Here is a 21,996-nt window from a genome sequence, read left to right on the forward strand (position 1 = left end):
ACAATGGTAAAGATGTCTGAGGAGTGGTTGCAGAGACAGTAGAAACCGGAGCTGTCGATACTCCAGAAGTAAGTGCGGTAGATGTTGCAGTAGTTGCAGCAGTCGTTTGAGATGGAGTACTAGGTGCAATGGGCGGCTGAGTAACTACCGAAGTTACAAAAGTTTGAACATTTGACTGGACAGGTTGCGTTTTCTGGTGTGAACTAGAAACTACGGGTTATCCAGTTTGAGGTAACAACTGTATACTTGTCTGCAACACCTGTTGACCTTATGATGGATCCCACACTATCATTCCGGGGTATTGACCCGTAACAGGTTGATGATACTGAGATCCATAACCGGATTGAGGATAGGATTGATAACTGAAAGGCACAGTTCCCATACCTTGAACATATGACTGACCTTGAGGCGGTTGATAACCTTGACTCGAGTATTCACCTTGAGGTTGATAACCTTGGGGTAAATACTGATACTGGGGTTGACCTTGACCTTGAGATTGATACCCTTGAGGTTGATACCCTTGGGGTTGATACCCTTGAGGTAAATATTGATACTCAGGTTGACCCTGGGGTACATATTGAGGCTGGGGTTGACCTTGAGGCATGTATTGTACTATGGGTACATACTGGCCTTGAGGTTGCCCCCCAGACACAATTTGTGTACCTTGAGGTTGCCCCCCAGGCGTTAATTGAGGCTGCCCCCCAGGCGGTAATTGACCACCTTGAGGTTGAGAAACGGGAACTGAACCTGACATCATGTAAATGTCCCCTACACCCAACGGTTTATTACCATTGTTTCCAGCTAATAACCCATGATCAATGGGTTGAGGAGATGCCCCCGCAAAGGTACCAGAAAGTGACTGATACCCGATGGGAACGGAAGGACCGCTGTGTAAGAAAGATTCAGGAGATTGAGTGAACACGGACGATTGACCAGACATATTGATAGGAGTATAAATACCTCCAGGTGGAAAAGGAGTACGAGGTGGAGAAAAACCTACCCCTGAGTTGTCTAAAAAATTGGTTAACGAAAGGTACCAAGTAGTACTTCTAGGAGGACTGTAAAAGATAGATTCACGCTCCCTTAGATCAATAGTAGGTTGATCTTCAAGGATAGATACGCCTAATTCTTCCTCTGGAGCAAGTTCTTTAATAGCTTTCAAACCAGTAGGGAGATTTTCGGTGATGACTCTTTCTACCCTAGGTGAATCTAGTACACTAGAAGTTGGAGTAACAGGTTCAGATATTTTAGGTTCTTCGTCTATATCACTAGTAGATGAAAAAATACCAGCAAGCTCAGACACTTCAATTGCTTCAGGATTATAACCTGTCTCTAGACTTTGGTAATCTTGATGGACTACCAATGAAGACTCTCCTTCTTCAGGTGAACCTACTCTACTGCCACTAGGAGGAGTTACAAGGACCTTTAAACCTTTGTAACGACTCGGGACGTCTTGAGGAGGTTCACCCCGAAGTCTATGGGATTTCCTTAACAATTCGGCCACAGAAACAACCTCAGGAGACTTGCCCCGAAGTCTACGGGACTGTCTCGGTAATTCCGTCATAGTTAAAAACTTTTAACTACTGCACATGCAAACAAAGTCAAATTTCAAAGAAAACCACCTAAAGTCTCTAAAGAACCAAACAAATTTGAATCACGCGCCTAAAGAATCTAGGGCATCAAACCAAGCACAAACAGTAGCCTTCCAGACCGAAAACACTAGTTGGAGATGAAACCCAACATCGCCGGATTCAGTACAGAAGTGGCGGGTGGAACAGTTACCCCGGAAACCTGCTTAATGAATAGACCGACACAAGTTCCTCCACTTTAACTGTCTTGAGTGAAGTGAACCCCCCGGAAAATCCAAGTGAGTCTAGCCGACGTCTGCTCCAGGTACAGTGGGATCTTCCCTCCACCGTCACCTCGGTAGAATCCTAAAGATAATGGTCACTAAGGTTACCAACAGCAACAAATGCACCTGGGGGAACAGTCTACACTCCGATAGCACGCAAGGGCAGAGTATCAAGCTCAATCCCCTTGTCGACTCCTTGACAACAATCCAAGGTTTACCGACAAGTGACCCCTGGCTCCTCAACAATGGTTAATCCGAGGTTTACCGTTTGTAATACGTGCGTGTTTGGCGTCGTTCCCAACGAGGGAGGATTGATCCCCTCACTGGTTCGAACACGAGCTCGTGCTTCTCCTTTAAGACGAGCTTTCCCAGAGTACAAATGAAACAATTGGATTTATTCTATCACAAGATAACCTACTTCTTTGGTTTTGTTGTCTTGGAGAGTTAATTACTCTCCTACTCCAAGACACTAGCCTGATCTAAATTGGTGTTCAGAGCCCTAGTAAATAAAAATTACTAAGTTGATTTTACTTTAAGCGTTAATTTTATGGTTTTTCTTAAAGACAAAAGGTAGTGGAGATGAAACTGGTGGTGTGTATCCTTGACTCGCAACCACTACAAAGATGCACCTAAGATGATTTACACTACTTTTCTTATTTCAATGAATCTCCTAACTAAGAGAGTTGGAAAATGCAAATTTTATAGAAAACAACTTTCTTAGTAAAGACAATCAAAGAAACAGTTCTCTTTATCTTTTCAAAACACACAACTCATGACCACTAATTACTCTACGAAATTTCCTTTTTCTCCCAAAAGTCTACAAATGCTACCAAAGCAAACTTTTCCAAAAGAATTTTTGTTTTTTTTCTATATTAATAAAGCATGTAAAAACTATTTTATCAAATCAAATTTAACAAATCTAATACAATCAAATCAAATTCACTCAAAAGAAAATTAAAAGTAAATTTACCTAAAAGCAAAAAAACAATGAGGACAAAAGCCTACAAGGAAAATTCCCGGATGTTTTACTCAGTCAAAATGCAACTAAGGATCAGTTCATGCAGAATCATAAACTAACCAAAAAACAAAATCGAAATCTTTTTGTTATTTTTTCTCAAGAATGGAATTCAAGGCTTTAACAAACAAAATTTTCGAGATTCGCAATGAGAAGACACAACGGTAGGTCTCTCACAAGGGTGACTTCTATGACAGGCCCGACTCCTAGGAGGACTGATCAAAACCAAGGAGATCCAAAGTTTGACAACCTCTAAGCCAAAGTCACTACAGGACCAGTTAAAAATCAAACCCTAAGGCAAAATCCCTATGAATTCCACCAAAACCCTCGACACTAACGGGACAAGTTCAGGTGAAGATCTCTGACAGTAAACTAATGGATCTGGGCAGTCAAAACAAAGTAAAAACAAAATCTAAAGAGAAAAAAGAGGAAAAATGGAATTTTCTCAAATTTGACAGGGGTACGCAGGTGATCTGTTGACACAGGCGCGGGTACGCCCTGTGCACAAAGACGCAGTACGTACAAGTACACACTGTGTCAAACTCAGAGACTGCGTACTGCTGGAAAAGCTAAGAAAAATAAAAATCTAAATTGAATCTAATCTAACCCACCCGAATACACAGTTAGACAGCCAAAAATCAGAAAACAAGCTATTTTTCTCAGACCAAAATATCAAATCAAAAAGAACTCAAACACATTCATGGATTCCCCAGCGGAGTCGCCATTTTGTCACGCGGAAAGATTCGTTAGTGCAGACACAACTGACCTTCCTAGAAGCCTAAGACTTTCTAATGACAAACAAGACAAATAAGAGCAATCCTTCCCTAAATATGCTTTTACAATATGAGAAATCAAGTGTTTAGATCCTACCTGTAATCCAACGCTGTTGTAGCAGTCCAGCTTCGTTGATCCGGATGAGCTCCTCCTTCCCTTCGAAACCTGCATTCACTAACAATCAAAAGATTAAAGAGCACCTGAATATCACATAAAATAAAACATATTTAACATATAGACCAAGGAGTATATGAAACAACTCATAAATAACAAATTGTTGAGAAGAATGGACTAATTTGTATTAAAAGGTAACAAAAGGAACCAATACAACCTGAGCCTTGGTGTTGTGCAACCTCCTCCCAGGGTCCACAAGAGTTCTCCCTTACTCTGATCAGCTCACCCACCTCCCAATGGAAACAAGTAAAGATGGTAATCTCTCCTCACAAGCTTCTACAAGGAAGTCCTAATTCCAGCAACATCTACCCTTAGGAATGTTTTGCTTTCAACCTCCCCTCCCTTTGGCCCAATGCCTGTATTTATAGTTCTCTAGAGGAAGTTATTCAGGTCCACCATCAATGGGATAAGCCCCTCCTTGGATGGGATAGCTCCCCTCTTGATGGGATAAGTTCCTCTTTGGTAGGGGTACATGAACCATCTGGAGGCGCTTCATACACGTCAAACAAGCTTCTAGAAGACTCTAGAAATGACCACAAGTAACGTTTTTGGAGTGAAACTTGCGCCTTTTGACCTTTACAGGAGTACGCACCCACTCCTTTACATACAGAGCGTACAAGTACGCGGGTATTGTGAACTTGGAGTGCGTACACGCAGGTAAGGCTAAGAGAAACTGCGTACCAGAGATAATTGACTTTTAATGACTTTTCTCTCTTTCTTGAAGTTTGACATGAAGAGCAGAGGCATGAGACTTGCCAAGGAGGATAGTATGACAGTGGATGGAGCCATACTAACTGCAAATAGTCATGGTGACATTTTTTAGTGTAACAGGTCGATATTTTGAATTTTTGATATTCTACATATTTATACATCGTTAATTATTTTTTCAATCCACAAGAAATAATTGTTTCTAAAAAACAACATTCTTTAACAATGGACATAAAAATGGCCATTTTTAATATAAATATAACTAAAAAAACTACACTTTTTTATTTTGCTACAATTGACATGAGAAAATCACAATTTTTATACAAAAATTTTAACTAAAAATAGTTAAATAATAGTTTTTTTATGAATTTCATGTTAAAAAAATAATAATAATCGTTTTTTTTTCAAAAAATAATGATTAACTTAAAAATTAATGCGAAAATCAGATATTACAAATATTGAATGCATAACAACCTTAATTGAGTGTATATTATTCTCATAAAATGTCAAAGTCAAAACATTGCAAGTTTAGCTACTTAATAGTTACAAAAAATGAGCTTGACTTCTAAGCATAACTTAAATTTAATCAACAATGTCATGTAATCCAAACTCTTCATCCTCTAGAGTTTCATCATTGTCTTCTTCCACAATATTTTCTGCTTCCTTTTGCTCATTTTCGTCTTCTAATGGATCTTTGATGTCTGCGAATCTCCCAATGTATGTCTTTCCAAACATCCCATGTAATGGTGGTTGAGGTCCTTTTCCTTTTTTGCCACACGTGATTCACTAAAGTCCCCTTTCTTCAACCCAATTTCTTGCATTGCATCTAGAAGAAATTGAAGGACATTAATTCTTTGCTGAATGAAATTGCACTATAATGGATCCTTTTCAATTGCAATGCAATTTCTTCCTTTTTGAAGGCAACATGCTAGTGTTGTACATAATTATTAAGAACAAAAGAAATAATGAAGTAAATTAGTACAATAACATATTAATTAGAAAATAAGATATTGAAATTCAATTCTATATAATAAAACTTACCTGAGCCAGAAAATAAATCTAGAACCCAATCTCCTTTATTTGAACATATGTCTATAAGATAGTTAATCAATAATTGTGTTTTTTGATAGATGTTAGCTATCTCTCCTTTTGCTTCTTTGTCTTCAGATGTTAGTTTTTTCACAACAGCATCACAAGTCAGTATTTGGCTGACTCTTTCCATCTACTCGATTAAAAATCATAGACATATAGCTATCATATTTTGCCCAACCATCAATATGAATGAACTCACAATCATCTATAAATACTTGATCTTCACAGTTAAGAAGATTTCACTTTTGCCTGTAACATGAAATAGTAAAAGTTCAATCAACTTGCACATAAATGAATTTTTCAACATTAATCAAATATACATTTTAAACATCTTACCATGTAATTTGCATCCTTAAATTTGTTTTCCCCTTTAAGCTTGACAATGTCATTGCCAATTGTGTGTCTGAATGAAATGTCACAAATCTCCATAATGGTGATGATGTGACTTCTACAAATCCTGCAACCACTTTACTGAGAGCTTGATAAGTATAAGGGTCACTATCATAGTCAATGTTTGGAATATTGAAACCATGGGAATATCTGCAATAACTAGGGCATACTCCTTTTTAGGTATGAGTTTAGCAATGTCTTCATAGTCGCCTTGTATTACTTGATATTGAATAGTGCTTAGCCCATTCCAAATGAAATGAGTAAGAGTTCCATCAAGTTCAACATTCTTAATACGTTTCTTCCTTAGTCTTTCGATCTTTTTTTTCAATAAAGGTTTTGAAGCTGGTTGGCACTCCATGATCATCCTTCTTCATCTTTTATTAAATAAACAAATATATTTGTAAGTTATAAATTAAAAATAGTACAAATATGAATAAAAATGAATGTGTAAATCAAGATACAACATCATCCCAATTATCTTCATTCAACAATTTGACCATTTGTTCTTGAACTTTCATGTAAACTTTGTGATTGCATAGACAAAGTAACAAAAAGTTAATATAATGATATGTATAACAAATACTACCGAGAACAACATGTTTTATTTAAAAGAAAATTGTAATTTAGAAATAAATGAAAAAAATTCAACAAACTTACTTTTGAAATTCCTCAGACATTTCCACCAATGATAATTCCCCTGACTTCACATGAGATAATATTGTTTTGACAATTTTTTCATCTTTCACTCCTTGCATTGCTCTCCAGGGTGTGATAGTCATATCTTCTGGAAGTTGCTTCAATTCAGGAGCTGATTTACTGCCGCCACATATCAATGGCTTAGACTTTTTGACGTTCTGGTTTTTAATGCCAATATTTTCCCACATGCTAAAAATCTCATCAATAAACTTCCAAACATCTCCAATTCTAAATGCCAATTGGAAAATGTTATCAACGCCTCTAAATATATCACTAGGAAGGTTGCATTTTCCACCTTTTGAATTGGGTTTCTCTTCAATTTGATAGCCTATTTCCATACAACATTCCCTTTGGAAATCTGTTGTAACATTTATCCTATCCCCACCACATTTTTCTTGAAATTCACTATGAATAAATCTAACACTTTGGATGAAAGTCATAGACATCCTATATTCATTATCTAAATTGTGATCCCATGCCACTAACTTTGCTTTTGTATCCGATAAACTAGCATAAATGATACATTTCATTATTTCAAAATGTAGGTTATTGGATATTCTTCCATCAATTGTCTTTGAGCTTCTACAGAATGGTTCCCCCCAAGCACATAATAATTGTATTCAAAACATTTTGACTTATCAAATTCTTCTTTGTTGGCAACTTGAACTGGATCAACAAGAAGCACATAGTTAACCACATGAGCATATGGATTGTACCTCATCAATCTCTTCAAGTTGTGAATATGCAAATGGTGTGGCTTTCTCACTTGATATTGACATTTTTCTTCACTTGCCTTATAGGTTTGTCTGACATTAAGCTGAAATTTACGACCACCATCAATTAAGTTTCTCATTGTCAAATTCTGTCGAATGGCATTTGTTTTGTTTTGATAATGCCATCCTCCAAATCAGCACCTGGTGTAATGATTTCTCTGCTTTCTTTTGAAGTTTCAATAGGATCTTGACTATTGGTAATGACTACTTCAAAATCTTCGACTTTACTTTTTTTTGTCATAACATTCTCAACATATTTATTCTTGGGCATTGTTAATTGTAGTCTTCTACGACTCTTCTCAGTTCCATTGTCATCTCCAGTAACAGCAACATATGCTTCACTGTCAGTTTCAACTTCATCATCCTCAAAAGTAACTTGTTTACCCTTGCTACATTTATCCACTAGAGGCCCTTTTTTTCTGATCCTTTGGATGTAGTTTTGTAGTATCATCAATTACTACATTTTTCTTGTTTTCCATATCTTCTTCTGACACTGAGTAAAAACTGTTGACAACTTTCATGATATCATGCTCTATGAAATGAATGCCTCCCAACCTAATTGAACGAATTTCAACAAAATTCTGCCAAACAAAATATTATATGTTAATAAAAGCAAAGTTAAAAAATATAGGAAGACACTTTCAAGAAAGAAAAATACAAATATAAATAACAATACTTACGATGTTTTGTTTCATCTCATTTACAATTTGTTTACACAACTTTGAAGATACCTATCTCGTGTCATACAATGAATATGATAGTCGATATTTAATCCTTTCATGTGACTTGAGAGCTTTTGTATGTATGTAAACAACATCAGTGTCCGGTACCAAAAACATATCTATGACTCTTCCCATCAGCTAAAAAATTCCATTATCATTTTGTATATCAATATATAGATATATATTCACATTTTGGTTTTCTCTTTCTTTCACATACCAAATTCTTGATGGGAATTTCACCTCTTTTGAATTCTTCCAGTATGAAATCATCTTTTTATCATTTGAGGCACTTAAAAGATTCCTACCCATGAGCTCAGGTAGAGTTCGTTCACCAATGTTTTTTGAAGATGCACCTTTAAGAGTCTTTGGTCCAGAAAGATTCACAAAAATCTTCTTTGATGCCAATTTCCTAAAAAATAGAAACACATAAATCAGTAAATTATGAAAACATATTAACTTAAATCCACAATGAAAATATATCATAAATTTTTAATTTGTATAATTAGAAAATTGAAATTAAAAAATATTAACACTAAAAAATGGCAGAAGCCCACCGACACCACCCTATCCATCCGCAGAGTGGCAGGCGATTCCCCCACCCCCTACCCCCTTCTCCCGACCCCCACCCCCTACCCCTCTTCCCCCCCAAACTGATCCACCCCGCAATCGGACAACCACCCTGCCTGACCCTTACCCCACTTCCACCCATTCCCCCTACACTCCACACCCCGCCTAGACCCTACCACCCCTCCCTTCCCCCCCGCGCCACCTCCCCCACCCTCTGCCCCCTAACCCCATCCCACCTCAACCCACCCCACCCCGTACCCCCCCACGCCCCCTACCCCACTTCCCCCACCGACCAACTGAGCCACCCCGCCCCGCAATCAGACGGACACCCCAGCCCACCCTTACCCCCCTTCCCCCTACCCCCCACACCCCCTACCACCTGCCCCTATCCCACTACTCCTCACGCTCTGCCCCTTCCCCCCCCCAACCGACCCACCCCACCCTGCAATCGGACGACCACCCCACCCCACCCTACAATCAGATGACCACTCCAGCCCACCCTTACCCCCCTTCCACCTACCCCCCATGTGCCCCCACCCCCCACCCTTACCCCCCATGCGCCCCCACCCCCCACCCTTACCCCCCTTCCACCTACCCCACATGGCCCCCCACCCTCCACCCTTACCCCCCTTCCCCCACACGCCACCCCAAACCCCACAACCCCCCACGCCCTGCCCCCCCCTACCCGTTGCTCCCCATCCCCCATCCCACTCGACCTGTATCCCCTACGGCCCACCTCCCTCCCCCCCCAACCGGCCCACCCCACTCCGCAATTGGACGACCACGCCACCCCACCCTTATGCCCCTTCCACCTACCCCCCAAACCACCCCCTTCCCCTACCCCGCTACCCCCAACCCCTACCCCCCATGCCCACCCAACCCCCCACGCCTCCCCCTACCCCTCGCCCCCCATCCCACCCCACTGCTACCCCCCACCCCCCTTCCCCCCCAACTGACCCACCCCACCCCACAATCGGACAGCCATCCCATCCCACCCTTACCCACCTTCCACCCCTTCCCCTTAACCACCATGCCCCCCACCTTACCCCCCACGCCCCCTCCTACCCCCTATGCCCCCCCAACCCCCATCCCACCCCACCCCTACCACCCACGGCCCCCCCTCTTCCTCTCCCCAACCGACCCACCACACCCCTTAATCGAACAACCACCCCACTCCACCCTTACCTCCCCCCTACCCCCCCAACCCCCTACCCCCCACGTCGCCGCTACACCCCCCCACCCACAAACCCCATCTCACCCCACCCCTAACCCCTTACCCCCCACGTCGCCCAACCGACCCACCCCACCCCTACCCCCTAGTTGGGTGGGGTGTGATGGGGGTTGGGAGGTGGGGGGTAGGGGGGGCTTGGGCGGTCGGGGATTGGGGGGCTTGGGGGTTCGGGGCTTGGGGGGGAGAGGGGAGGTGGGGGTGTGGGGGTAGGGGCTAGGGAGAAACGAGTGGGTTCATGGGGAGTAGGGGGTAGGGGGGGAAGGGGGGGAAGGGGTGGGATGGGATGGGGGGAAGGGGGGGTGCATGGGGGGTTGGGGGGGAAGGGGTAGGGTGGCACAAGGGGAAGGGGTGCAGTGCAGTAGTGGGGAGTAGTGGGTAGGGGAGGAAGTGGTGGTGTGTGATGGGGGTTGGTGGGTGTGGTGGGATGGGGGAACGTGGGGGGAAGGGGGTAGGGGGGACGACGGGCATGGGGGATAGGGGGTAGGGGGGGAAGGGGTGGGGTGGGTTGGGGATTGGGGGGCGGTGGGCAGGGTGGGTCGTGTGGGGAAGGGGGGTAGGGGAGGAGGGGGCTAGGCGGAAGGGGTGGAAGGAGGGTAAGGGTGGGGTGTGGTGGCTAGCCGATTGTGGGGTGGGGTCAGGTGCGGTGGGTCAGAGGAGCATGTGGGTGGCTAGGGGGTAGGCAAGGGAGGGGGGCAGGGGGTAGGGGGTAGCGGTGGGAGAGGTGGGGGTGGGCGTGGGGTGCATGGGGGATAGGGTAGGGGAGTTTGGGGAGGGGGCCGGTTGGGTGTGCGGAGGGGGCAGGTGGCCGGCTAATTGTAGGATGGGGGTGCCCAGCTTTGTTGGGCCCACCATGCTCACGATGGAAATATTGGTTAATTTGGCTGACAAAAAGTATTAATCTTTAAAAAAAATCTACTTCATTAAACTAATTTAATATGAGAATTTTCAAGGAAAAAAATTTAACTGACCTTTCAATTGCGAGAATTCTTCATTGAATATGTTGTTGATAGCAATGTAGTTGCTCCATAAATTTGCTCCCAGTCTTTCAACAAACCTCAGAAAACCTTGATGTAATGTGAGTAATAGTGATAACAGAATTAAGTATATAGGTGAAATTACAAAGATGTTTTACCATACGGTGAATGTGGGATTATTTACTTTTAAAAAAAGTTTACATGTTAATTTTTTTATGGCGATGAAGGAAAATATGATAAAGTAAATATTATGGATTTTTTTTACAGCGGGGTGAATGTGGGATTAATTTGTTTCAGAATGTATTATAAAAATTAAAAAAAACATTCAATTGTTTAGTAAATATTATATACTTTGACTATTAAAATAATTTAGGTAGAAGTTGTAGTTTACAATTTTAACTTTAATGATTTATTTCATAAAAAAAAATTAGCTTACATTTTTCATTAAATTGTAGAATAAAATAATGAAGAGAAATAAATCTCACAAACTTTTAGGGCAGAAATATTTTCGCAATTTTTTTTTGGGGGGGGATTTTTGTAGGGAAAATTTCATTCTCTAAGCTATATAATATAATTAGGAGACTCTCCATTTGTATCAATCAACATCTTCTATTTGAAAGGGATGGATTGTCCTAATAGTGAAGTTTCGATTTATACAACATCAACATCTTCATTGCGTAACAAATCTATTCATATGGATGAATATAGCAGGAATTCTTCAACTATGAATAGAAAGTTAATTCTTCCACTTAGTCCTGATCCTAAGGACTATGAGAGTAGTACTAATGAAAGAGGGGATGGAGAATTTCAAATAAATAAAGAGTCACAGATTCCACTTAGTCCAAATTCGAAGGACTATGAAAGCAACAATGATGATGATCTTGATGACAAATTCCAAAATAATGGAGTGTCACAGTGTCCACTTAGTCCCTAAGGAATATGAGAGCAACAATGATGAAGAGCATGATGGTGAAGTTAAAAAGAATGGAGTGTCACAGTGTCCACTTGGTCCTAATTCTAAGGACTATGAGAGCAATAGTGTTGAAGAGCATGATGACGAATTTCAAAAGAATGGATTGTCACGGTGTCCACTTAGTCCTAATTCTAAGGACTATGAGAGCAGCAATGATGAAGAGCGTGATAACGAATTTGAAAAGAATGGAGCGTCAGTGTGTCCACTTAGTCTTAATTCTAAGGACTATGAGAGCAACAGTGATGAAGAGCATGATGATGAATTTCAAAGGTATCGAGTGTCACGGTGTCGAGTTAGTCCTAATTCTACGGATTATGAGAGTAGCTTTGATGAATAATGGGAAGTAGCTTTGATGAGTAGCTTTGATGCAAGAAGTATTCAACTACTGGAGAATGGGCACCGTCATTAGGTTTGCAATTTTTGAAGTTCATTCAAGATCATCGAATATTTGCATCAAAGATAGTGTTATTACAATGAGTTGGTGAAGTTCATAATGCATACAGACAAAATAGAGATATAAATTATTCTGATTACCTAGAAGAAATTAGAAAATGTATTAGATATACATATGAGTACTTTGACATTGCTGATTCAGTTTGGTGGGAGTCATTTTTCAATAATCAAAGTGATATCATTTCAACAACAAAAAATGAAGATATACCTTTGAAAAATCCATTTATTTGGCCACAAAATGTGTCAAATGCACATGTGGAAATAAACATTGTGGGACAACAACAATCTCAAGGTATTATTAATTCTTCACAAGCAGAGGAAAGAGAGATGTATATTGGTTCCAGAAAATCTTGTGCACAACGTGAAGCCATGGAAGACCTTTACAGGGGTTTAGTACAAGATATTAAGGAGGGTTGCATGTTCACAGTGCTAGCAGATGGAGATCTCAATGGTTATCCATTCTGGGTTTCTAAAGTTATAATGGTCTTTACAGAAAATGAGGATGTTAAAAGTGTTGAAGTACATTGGTATGCCACAAATACACACCCATTCAATGGTGTATATAAGCCAGAGATGGTAGTTGACAAAAAAATTGTAGAAAGAGAAAAAGAAAGGGTACGAATATAAATCGTCGCCGCATAGACATATTGAAATTGGAGGATGTTGACATACTTGTTTATGAATTCAATTTAACAAAGAGAGGAACTCTTCAGTTCAAGATGATAGAGATTCTGAAAAGGTTGTTACTAGAAGGAACAGTGTTGAGATGGGAATTTACTGAAATCAGTCGTAGATCTAGAAGAATTTTTAAACCTGAAATGATGGGCATGCATGTAGACTCAAATGGGGAACTAGTTGATGAAAGAGAAGAATATGGAACATCTTCGTTAACATCCAGTCACTCATATAAAGATTTGAATTCTGATGGTGTGCAAGAAAATATGAGTGATTTTGAATAATTGTTTAAGACAGTTTATCTAACTGATGTATGCATCGTATCTTGAAATAAATTTTTTGATTTCCATATGGTGTTAAATGAGAAGTTATGAGTCATTTTTATGTTGTTGGATCATTTTACTAGCATTTGTTTTTTTAATTTTGAAGATTGAACCTAAAAAAATCATCGTTTCAGTTTAATCACTTCTTTGCTTTCAAGCTGTATTTTGCACGAAAATTTTGTTTTCACTTCCATTTTTAAAATATGGTCAAAATTGTCCCTAAAAAAAAATTCATCATTCTAGTATACACACTTTTCATTCTTAGCACCGTTTTTGATGCTTTTTTGGCGTTTTTTGGCCAGAGTTCCCATTTTGAGTTTATAGTTCCTGTTTCAAAGTTTACACTATTCAAATATACAATGACAAAATCATCAAGAAAAGGTCTGAGTACATCATTCATTACTCTCATGAAAGTAGCGGGAGCATTAGTTAAGCCAAAAGGCCTAACTAACCTCTCATACAATCCCTGCTTTGTTTTGAAAGCAGTCTTCCATGCATCTTGCTCTACACCTCTGACTTGATGATAGCCACTATGCAAGTTTAACTTGGAAAAATAAACAGTTTCCTTTAATTGATCCAATATATCATCTATGCGAGGAAGGGGATAACAATTTTTTATCATTATCTTATTCAGTGCTCAGTAATCAATGCACATTCTCCATGAGCCATCTTTCTTTCTCACCAAGACAATTGGAGACACACATGGTGATGTGTTAGGTGTGATGAACCCCTTCTCAAGCAACTTTTGTACCTGCTTCTTGATTTCTACATTCTCTAAAGCAGACAACCTGTACATTTTGATGTTAGGCAATGGAGCTTCTTGCTACAAACTAATATCATGCACTATTTCCTTTATGGGTGGTAGAAATTTAGGTTCTTGAAACAGTATATCATATTCTGAAACAACTTTTTCTAAATCAGCTTGCTATTTAGCATCATAGCCTTCAAATACATTGGTTTTATCACGTTTCTTTTTCTTTACAACCATCATTAAAAATTGTTTGGATGAATTTACAATTCTTTTCATCTACCCTAAGTTTATGGGCTCTTACAATATATTTGATTCCATCTTTAAGGAGTTGATACTTGTTCTCAGATCTATAGAAAATATATTTTCTATCATATAAGTAAGGACTTCCTAAAACAATTCCACATATATCCAAAGGAACTATATCTAACTCAACCTCATCTACAAATGTTCACCCAAAAGAAAACCTAAGTTTACATTGTCTAGTCACTTGTAGCTGTGCTTTATCACATAACCAACCTAATGAATATGGCTTTTTGTGAGATGTGGTTAGGAATCCCAACTTCTTTACAATTTCTTCAGAAATTAAATTTACTTATGAGCCACTATCAAACAAAGTATCAATCTTTTGATGCTTGAAAATAACTCGAATATGAAAAAGCTCATGTATTTTCCTCTCACTTTCTTCATTATCAGTAGATTTTGGAAAATTTCTCGTAGATGCTACAGAATTTTTACCTTTTATACCTGTGGCTGCAATTTTTGTTTCCTCTCTTGAGTCTGACCCCAAATCCTTTTGAATAGCTACAAAAGTCTTCTTCTTCTTTCCCTCAAATTTCTTGGGTCTCAGCTCCAGATGTAGGATCCAGCAGTGTTCATCATCATTCCCATCCTTCATATAGTGAGTGCATGAATACTTGGTCTTTTGTATAGTATTGGCCTTCCTCTCTTTCCATTTTTTTTTCTATTTTCCTTGCTTTTTCTTGTAGTGGGTTTTGATAATCCCCCAACTTCTGGGTTCACATTCTTTCCTCTAGCCTCTAGATGTGTAGCCTAAACAGATACCTCATCTATGCTAGTGGGATTAAACATGACAATAGTGTGCCTTAAGTAACTATGTAGACCACCTATATGATTAAGAAAAGTTTCAGGTGAGTCTAAAGAAATTACTAGAATCAAAGCTCTTTTCCTAAATTCTTGAGTGTAACTTTGTACACTTTGCCCTTTTAGTTGGCAAAGAGTTTGCTAGCTTATCATGGCTTGCTGCATGTAGGCTATTGGATAGAATTTATTTTTAATTGCAGAAACCAATTCACTCTAGCCAGAAAGAATTTTACCATGTTTCCTCATGTGAGCTTGTGTTCCCACCATACCAAGGCAGTGCCTCCAAGGCATAGGCTAGCCAACTGAATCTTACTCTTGTTTGAATCAATGCTTTGCACTTTGCAATAGAAATCAATCTGTCTAATCCAATTATCTAGCTTCTCTGAATCAGATTGAAATAGGAACACAACAAAATACAAAGATAACCATATACACAAAGATGCAGTGGAAATAATACTTCATTTCATTAATGGAAAATACTGAAATATGCTTACAACTGGAAATGGAAATAAACTAGCTAGGGCGATGGTAGCTTATCTATAAGAAGAGATGTGGTGGCTACATGCCTCTGAACTGTGTTACAATGAGGCTGAAAGGCCTATTTATTGTTGATAAATAATGGAAAACCCTTAACATCCCAAAACCTAACCCTAGAAGATGAAATGCCAAATTGTGAGCCCCATTTGGGTAAATTGGTACATCAATTTCCCAGGGTCGTAACATTGGCATATGATCTCCATTTGACATGTACAATAGCTCATTAGAGAGATCTATCCGATAAATACCACTTTGGGAAGGGCCTCAAAACATCTTCGGAAGTTTAGGACCCAAAAAACTGCTAAAAATAGAAAACTGTGCTACAATTTAGGAAATTGAAAAACTGGAAGAGATAGTTGTGGGGGTCCAAATGGGATAGGTGGGTGGCCATCAACATCCACTTGGATCATTCTCTGCATTCAACTCTCCATCATATATCGGTAAACCAAATTTAACATCTAATTTAATCAAAGATGTTTTCTTTTTGTTTTTAGGGCTACTAGGAGGTGTGGGAAGTTTTTCTTCCTTCCCTATGCCTTTAGAGTGGTCATGGAAGAGATATTCTTCTACTCCTTTATCTTGTTTGGAGTTTGATGAATCTTCAGCTCTACCTTTCTTAAATTCTCTATACATTTCCTCCACCATGGATTTCATGGTCAGGAAACCATCCATGAACTGGGATTCTGATTCCAAGGAGTTTTCTTCTGACATTTCCCTCTTAGAGTGGACTCTTCTAATTTCAGGGTTAGCTTCAACCAACTCTCCTTCTCCTAATTTAAGCTTAGATCTAGTTAGCATTCAACAACAAAATCTAGTACAAGCTTGTCTAACCTTAGTAACCTAGAGCTATGATACCACTTGATTTGGAATTTATCCAGGACAAATAATTAAAGGTATTATAGACTCATGTGCATGGATGTGCCTATGTCACTTTATGCAATGGATTAATAATATTTCTAGGATACATAGACACTATGGCAGTTAGAGAAAACATAATAATCGAACATGTAAACACAACAAGTTTAATATGGAGTTCACCCAATGCTCTTGGGTTATGTCTCCTGGTCTAGCCTTCAGTGGTGGCCTCTCTATTGTGTTTTCAGAGCAGAGTTTTACAACAGTGAGCTCAATTTGAGTCTCACTTAATAGAGATAAGTCAGTAGGACTGGAATACATAGAATCTTCTTGCTGAAACTTGACCTATAATCATCACGGTAGGATGACATGCCTATGCCGAGAAGTTTTCTTGAACCTCTCAAGCCCTCTCTAGAGTACACAGACTCTCTCACTCTCTCTGGCTCTGTCTAGCTTGATGCTACCTTCAGGTCTGCTTGGCTTCTACTCTTTGTTCCCTGCTATTGGCTCTCTTACTACTCTCTATTGTTGTTGTCTGCTTCTGTCAGTTCATGGCTTTAAAGCCAGTCTGTTCTTGGACTGTTCATTTCCGCTTCCTGGCTTTTTGGTTTCCTTCCTCTATCCATTCGAATTCCTCTACTCTACATCATCATCACTGGGTAATGCCTTGCAAGGAGGTGGCCACCTATTTCCTAACGAATTGAGTGGGTCAGAATCCTTGAATTGTATTTGAATGGCCGTTATTTCCATTTGCCTCAAGATATCCTGTGAAACACAACTATTTTTCCAACTCATCATCCACGTCATACTTCAAATCCCATGTAATCTTACTTTATAACTTTGCCAAATCCAGTCATTTATCAGGATGCACCTCCACCGTTGATCTAGGCCCCCTAGATCCTATAGTCGTCATTCATATCGGGCGGGTAAGTAATGTGACATTTACCCGTCCGATGTGAGCAGTTTTCTCTCTCATCTGCTGTACGCATGTCACTCAATGTGTGGCATCAGGCGGGACTCGGTCAAAATTACTTATCGCCTTGAGGCCTTACAATATCCTATCGGTTTGTGGATTCCCGTGTTACGGAACCGAATGCATTACTGTTTCGCATTTCATAGTCTTTTCAGGTTTGGGCACTTCACAACTTTCCTTCACTAAGGGGGATGCCCTACGATACGCGATTAGTGCTAATCGCATATCAGAAACTACCCTTGTTTCTAGAATTAGCCTCTAGTTTTGCAAATTTTGCGCCAACGCACGTTACCATGGGCCAATGATCTATGCGCTCAACCGAGGTCCTCATTGCTCCGCACCGATCACAACTGCAACTGTCATGAGGATTCCTTCTGATAGCTTGATTATTTTAAGACTTGAATCTTTTGGCATAATTTAAAACAGTCATGAAAAATTAGAGAGTTTTTAGGATCCAATTCGGATCACCTTTATATTTTTTTTCAAATCAATCTATGCAAGTTTGTAGCCCTTTTCCGTTTCAAATTTTGTTATATTAATGATGTGCATAACTTGCAAAGTTTGGGACCCTTTATGTTTGTTTCTGATCTTGGAATTTTAGTAGTCTTTGCGTTCTCAAAAACTTCTTTGGGTTCTTTAAAAAATAAAAGGAAAAAAACATTGTGCTTGCCTTTTTTTTTCTTTTCAATTTTTCTTTTTGGTTAGTTCATTATTCTTGAGAAATTGTGATTTTTTCAATTGGTTTTGGTTTGTTTTGAGGGAAGTTTGTCATTGAATTTGTGCCCTCCTTGTAGTCAAGTTGGCCTGTTGATCTTGTCAAGGAACACATTTTATTATTGTGTGAGAATACATAGAATATTGCACCATCATTATAGTTTGCATTAAGTTAGTTTGCACTATAGGAAATTTAGTATTTTTGTTAGATTTTGAGTGTGTGGAGTCTATTTTCTGGAAAATAAAACATTTTTCTTTTACAAGTTCATTCGTAGAACCTTGTATAAATATCTTTTCATTGAAGAAAAATATATGCATTTTCATATAGCTAAGTTTCTATTGATTTATTTTTCATCACAACACCACAAGTTGCACTCTCACTTTACCCGTGATCTAAAGAAAAACCTTTTAAAATCAAGTGCGTAATTTAAAAGAACTAGAATATTTTTTGATTTGTCATTAATTACATCAACAAGTCTAGATCTTTAGGGCCTTGGAATAGGTGAGTGGAGAGATAACTCTCCAAGGCCACTGAAATTTTTAAACATAAATGTTGAATAATGAGAAATCTAGTGTCATTAGAAAGAATGAGAAAGCTCCATTACTGGGAATCAAGCACAAGGGAGAGTGAAGAGAAGGAAAGAGAGATACCCCGTCTCCTACTTGTTGGATCCCACCTTGAGACTGTTTTGCCTGCCTTTTTATATGAACTAGTGTCCATAGTTGTTATTCTAGGGACCATATAGGTTGCTACATAGGGGAATCCTGTGACACCTAAGGCAGGCGTTGCATTACGTTCATTAGTACTTCTAGAGGGTACCCTTGTGAAGCTTGGGTACTTACACCAAAAATTGGTTTTGTCTGGGGGTTAGCATAGCTATTTCTATCACCTTTCCTAGTAGGCTTGGGTCATCATTATCGCAAACTATCTTCGAAAGGTCCTTGATTTCATTTTCTTGTATTTCGGTGTCTGGTCCTCATCACCGAGAATGGAAATATTTGGAGGTTGCTTGATTGACTGTATCTTCTAGGGACTTTGTTAGAGAGTGCTCTTTGCTCCTAGTTAGCCATAGCTTTAAATACTTTTTGAGTCTTTAATTAGTTCTCTTAAATAATTAAAAGTGGGTCATTGACCCGTTTGTCAATCTAGGTGGCTTTGTGGGCTTTCACCTACGAGTTTTGAGCCTTCTTCCAGAAGGTGTTGGAGGAATTTTTCCAGTTATTTTCAATTAGTAGTAGTGGATGTAACAGAGATTTGTCCTCTAGTTCAAGCTATTTTTTCATAGAAGATACCTAGTGTAAGTCAAGATTTGGAGAGGAACACTCCAGTCCTTTCTAGAGTCCTCTTCCAATCGAAAGACATTATAGAGGTTGAATAACTCCCCAAGTCTCCTTTGACTCCTTCTTCTCCTCTCCCTCCCAATTATCCAGACATTTTATTATATGTCAGGATACCAACCCATAGGCCTTTGATCCCTGGTCTATATCATTTTTTTCCTTCAATGGCCACTGCTGGTATTATGGTTTCAACTATGAGTGCTACTAGTGAGCACACTCCTTTCTCAGTACAAGGAGGAGGTACAATTTCAATACCTTCAATCACTCCTAGCAATGCAATCTTTGGCTCTACCTCCATTCCATCTTTTACTGGGGGCACCCAAGATTTTTCCTCCAACACTGGTTCTTTCCCATTTGGAATTCCTTCCGGCACAATTCCTTCTGTTCCCTTAACTTTTCCATCTGTTGCTTCCACATGTGACCTCCATGGCAAGTGGATTAACTTATTTTCATGGTTTCCCTTTTGGGAGTGGTCATATATCACATTCTAACTCATCTCTAAGATCAATACCTTTTCCCTCAAGTGGTCAAGATTATAATCCTTTCGAAGGATGCATTAATCTATCTGTGAGCAACTTGGGAGCCGGGAATCAGTTACCTTTTCGCCAATAAGGTAACATGTCGTACTCCTCCGTGTGTTCATTTCAGATTTTTTTCTCCCTTTGCTAATGCATGGAACACTTACCAAGGGCTCTCTGCCCCATTTAATACATCATTAGGAGGAAATTTTCACTGGCTATGGCTTTTTTTCAGCAGGAGTTGGAAAAACTATGAATTTTTCTGGGCCACAAGCTTTTCTTTATGGTTCAAACACTTCTAAAATCACCTCAAGCAACCTGATGATTTCAAAAATCTACGATATTATTTTCATAGCTTTAGGAATTCTTCCAAGAGTGGGTGGAATCCTCAAGGTCCTCTGTGCTTACCTTTCCTGGCAACCTTAAACTTGATAGATCTATTAAAGTTGACTAATGATCCTATTTGATACAACCCAGTTTGGCCTCCAGTTCCAACGAAAATTCCATCAGACATACCCAAATTCGAAGGGAAGACTAGTGAATATCTGGGCAACCGTATAACCACTTTTCATTTATGGTGTTTGTCCAAGTCCTTGATTGATGATTCAATCAGGTTGAGACTATTTTAATGCACCCTATTTTTGAATGTGGCTAAATTCTATATTGAGCTTCCAAGGGGCACCTTCGCTTCATTTGGTGACTTGGCCACCATATTTTTAAACCATTTTAAGTTTTCCATTCATTATGGTGCTGAAATTGAGATCTTAAATAATTTCCACCAAGACCATGCAACCCACATTTCTGATCACATCCAGGAATGGAGGAAAAGAAAGAATCTTATTCAAGCTGATATTCCCCAAGAATTCCTTCTTGAATGGTTTCTCAAATATTTGCAGCCTAAAATTTCTAAGGAAGTAACGCTCTTCGATGTATTCACCAAAGAATAGGTAATTTTTAGAGCCCAACAACTATAACTCATATATTCTCAATCTAGGATTCTTGAGAAAATTTTGCCTGATGCTCCTATATCTAAGGTTGATCTTCCAAGCTGAAGTCGGGTCCCCATATTGACGGGCTAGTGAGATCAATTGATAATGTCAGGGCTAAACTGTTAAACCAATTGCAGCAGTTGTATTTACAAATTGCTTCTTCTATTCAAGCATTGTCAACAGTGCCCATGCCTTCTCAACCTTCTTCTATCAACGTCATTAAAATTTCTAATCCCAAAGGAAATCAACAACCCAATGGGAAGAAGAAAGTATGTGGTAAGAAAATTAATCAGGATGGGAAGGGTAATGTAAATAAGCTTGACAGTGATGTTATGGAGGGTAAAAAAGAGTCCAAGAAGAAATTGAAGTTTCCATCCAAGTTAGCAATGGTGACAATTTGACTCATCATTTCATAAATATTTAGGATGCTCAACACTTGTCAGTTCATCAAGGGACTTCTAGCTCCCACGATGTGCTAGCTAACCCTTTTCCCTAAGGGCGACAGTTGTTAGCTGGCACAAATGCTAGTACTGGTACCCCCACTGGGGTCAACTAGGAAGGGAAAAATCCATCAAATGTTTATATGATGAGTTCACATGTTGATGTTTCTATATGATCACGTGATTATTGTAAACCAAAATCATCTAATGCTAAGAATAGTCTTGATGTTTTAGAGCCACTCCATATTAAGAGGCCCATAGTTCAGTCTATACCTTAGATGCCGAAAGGCTCCACAAAGCATTAGAAAATGAACCCCAATGCCAAGGTAGCCCAGAAATACTTCATTGTAGATTATTTAGCTCAAATTCCTTGTGACATGTGAGTGTT

Source organism: Pinus tabuliformis, chromosome 2_2 (genome assembly GCF_031772625.1).
Source record: "Pinus tabuliformis cultivar Carrire ecotype Pingquan chromosome 2_2, CPIR1, whole genome shotgun sequence".
NCBI classification, from domain to species: domain Eukaryota; kingdom Viridiplantae; phylum Streptophyta; class Pinopsida; order Pinales; family Pinaceae; genus Pinus; species Pinus tabuliformis.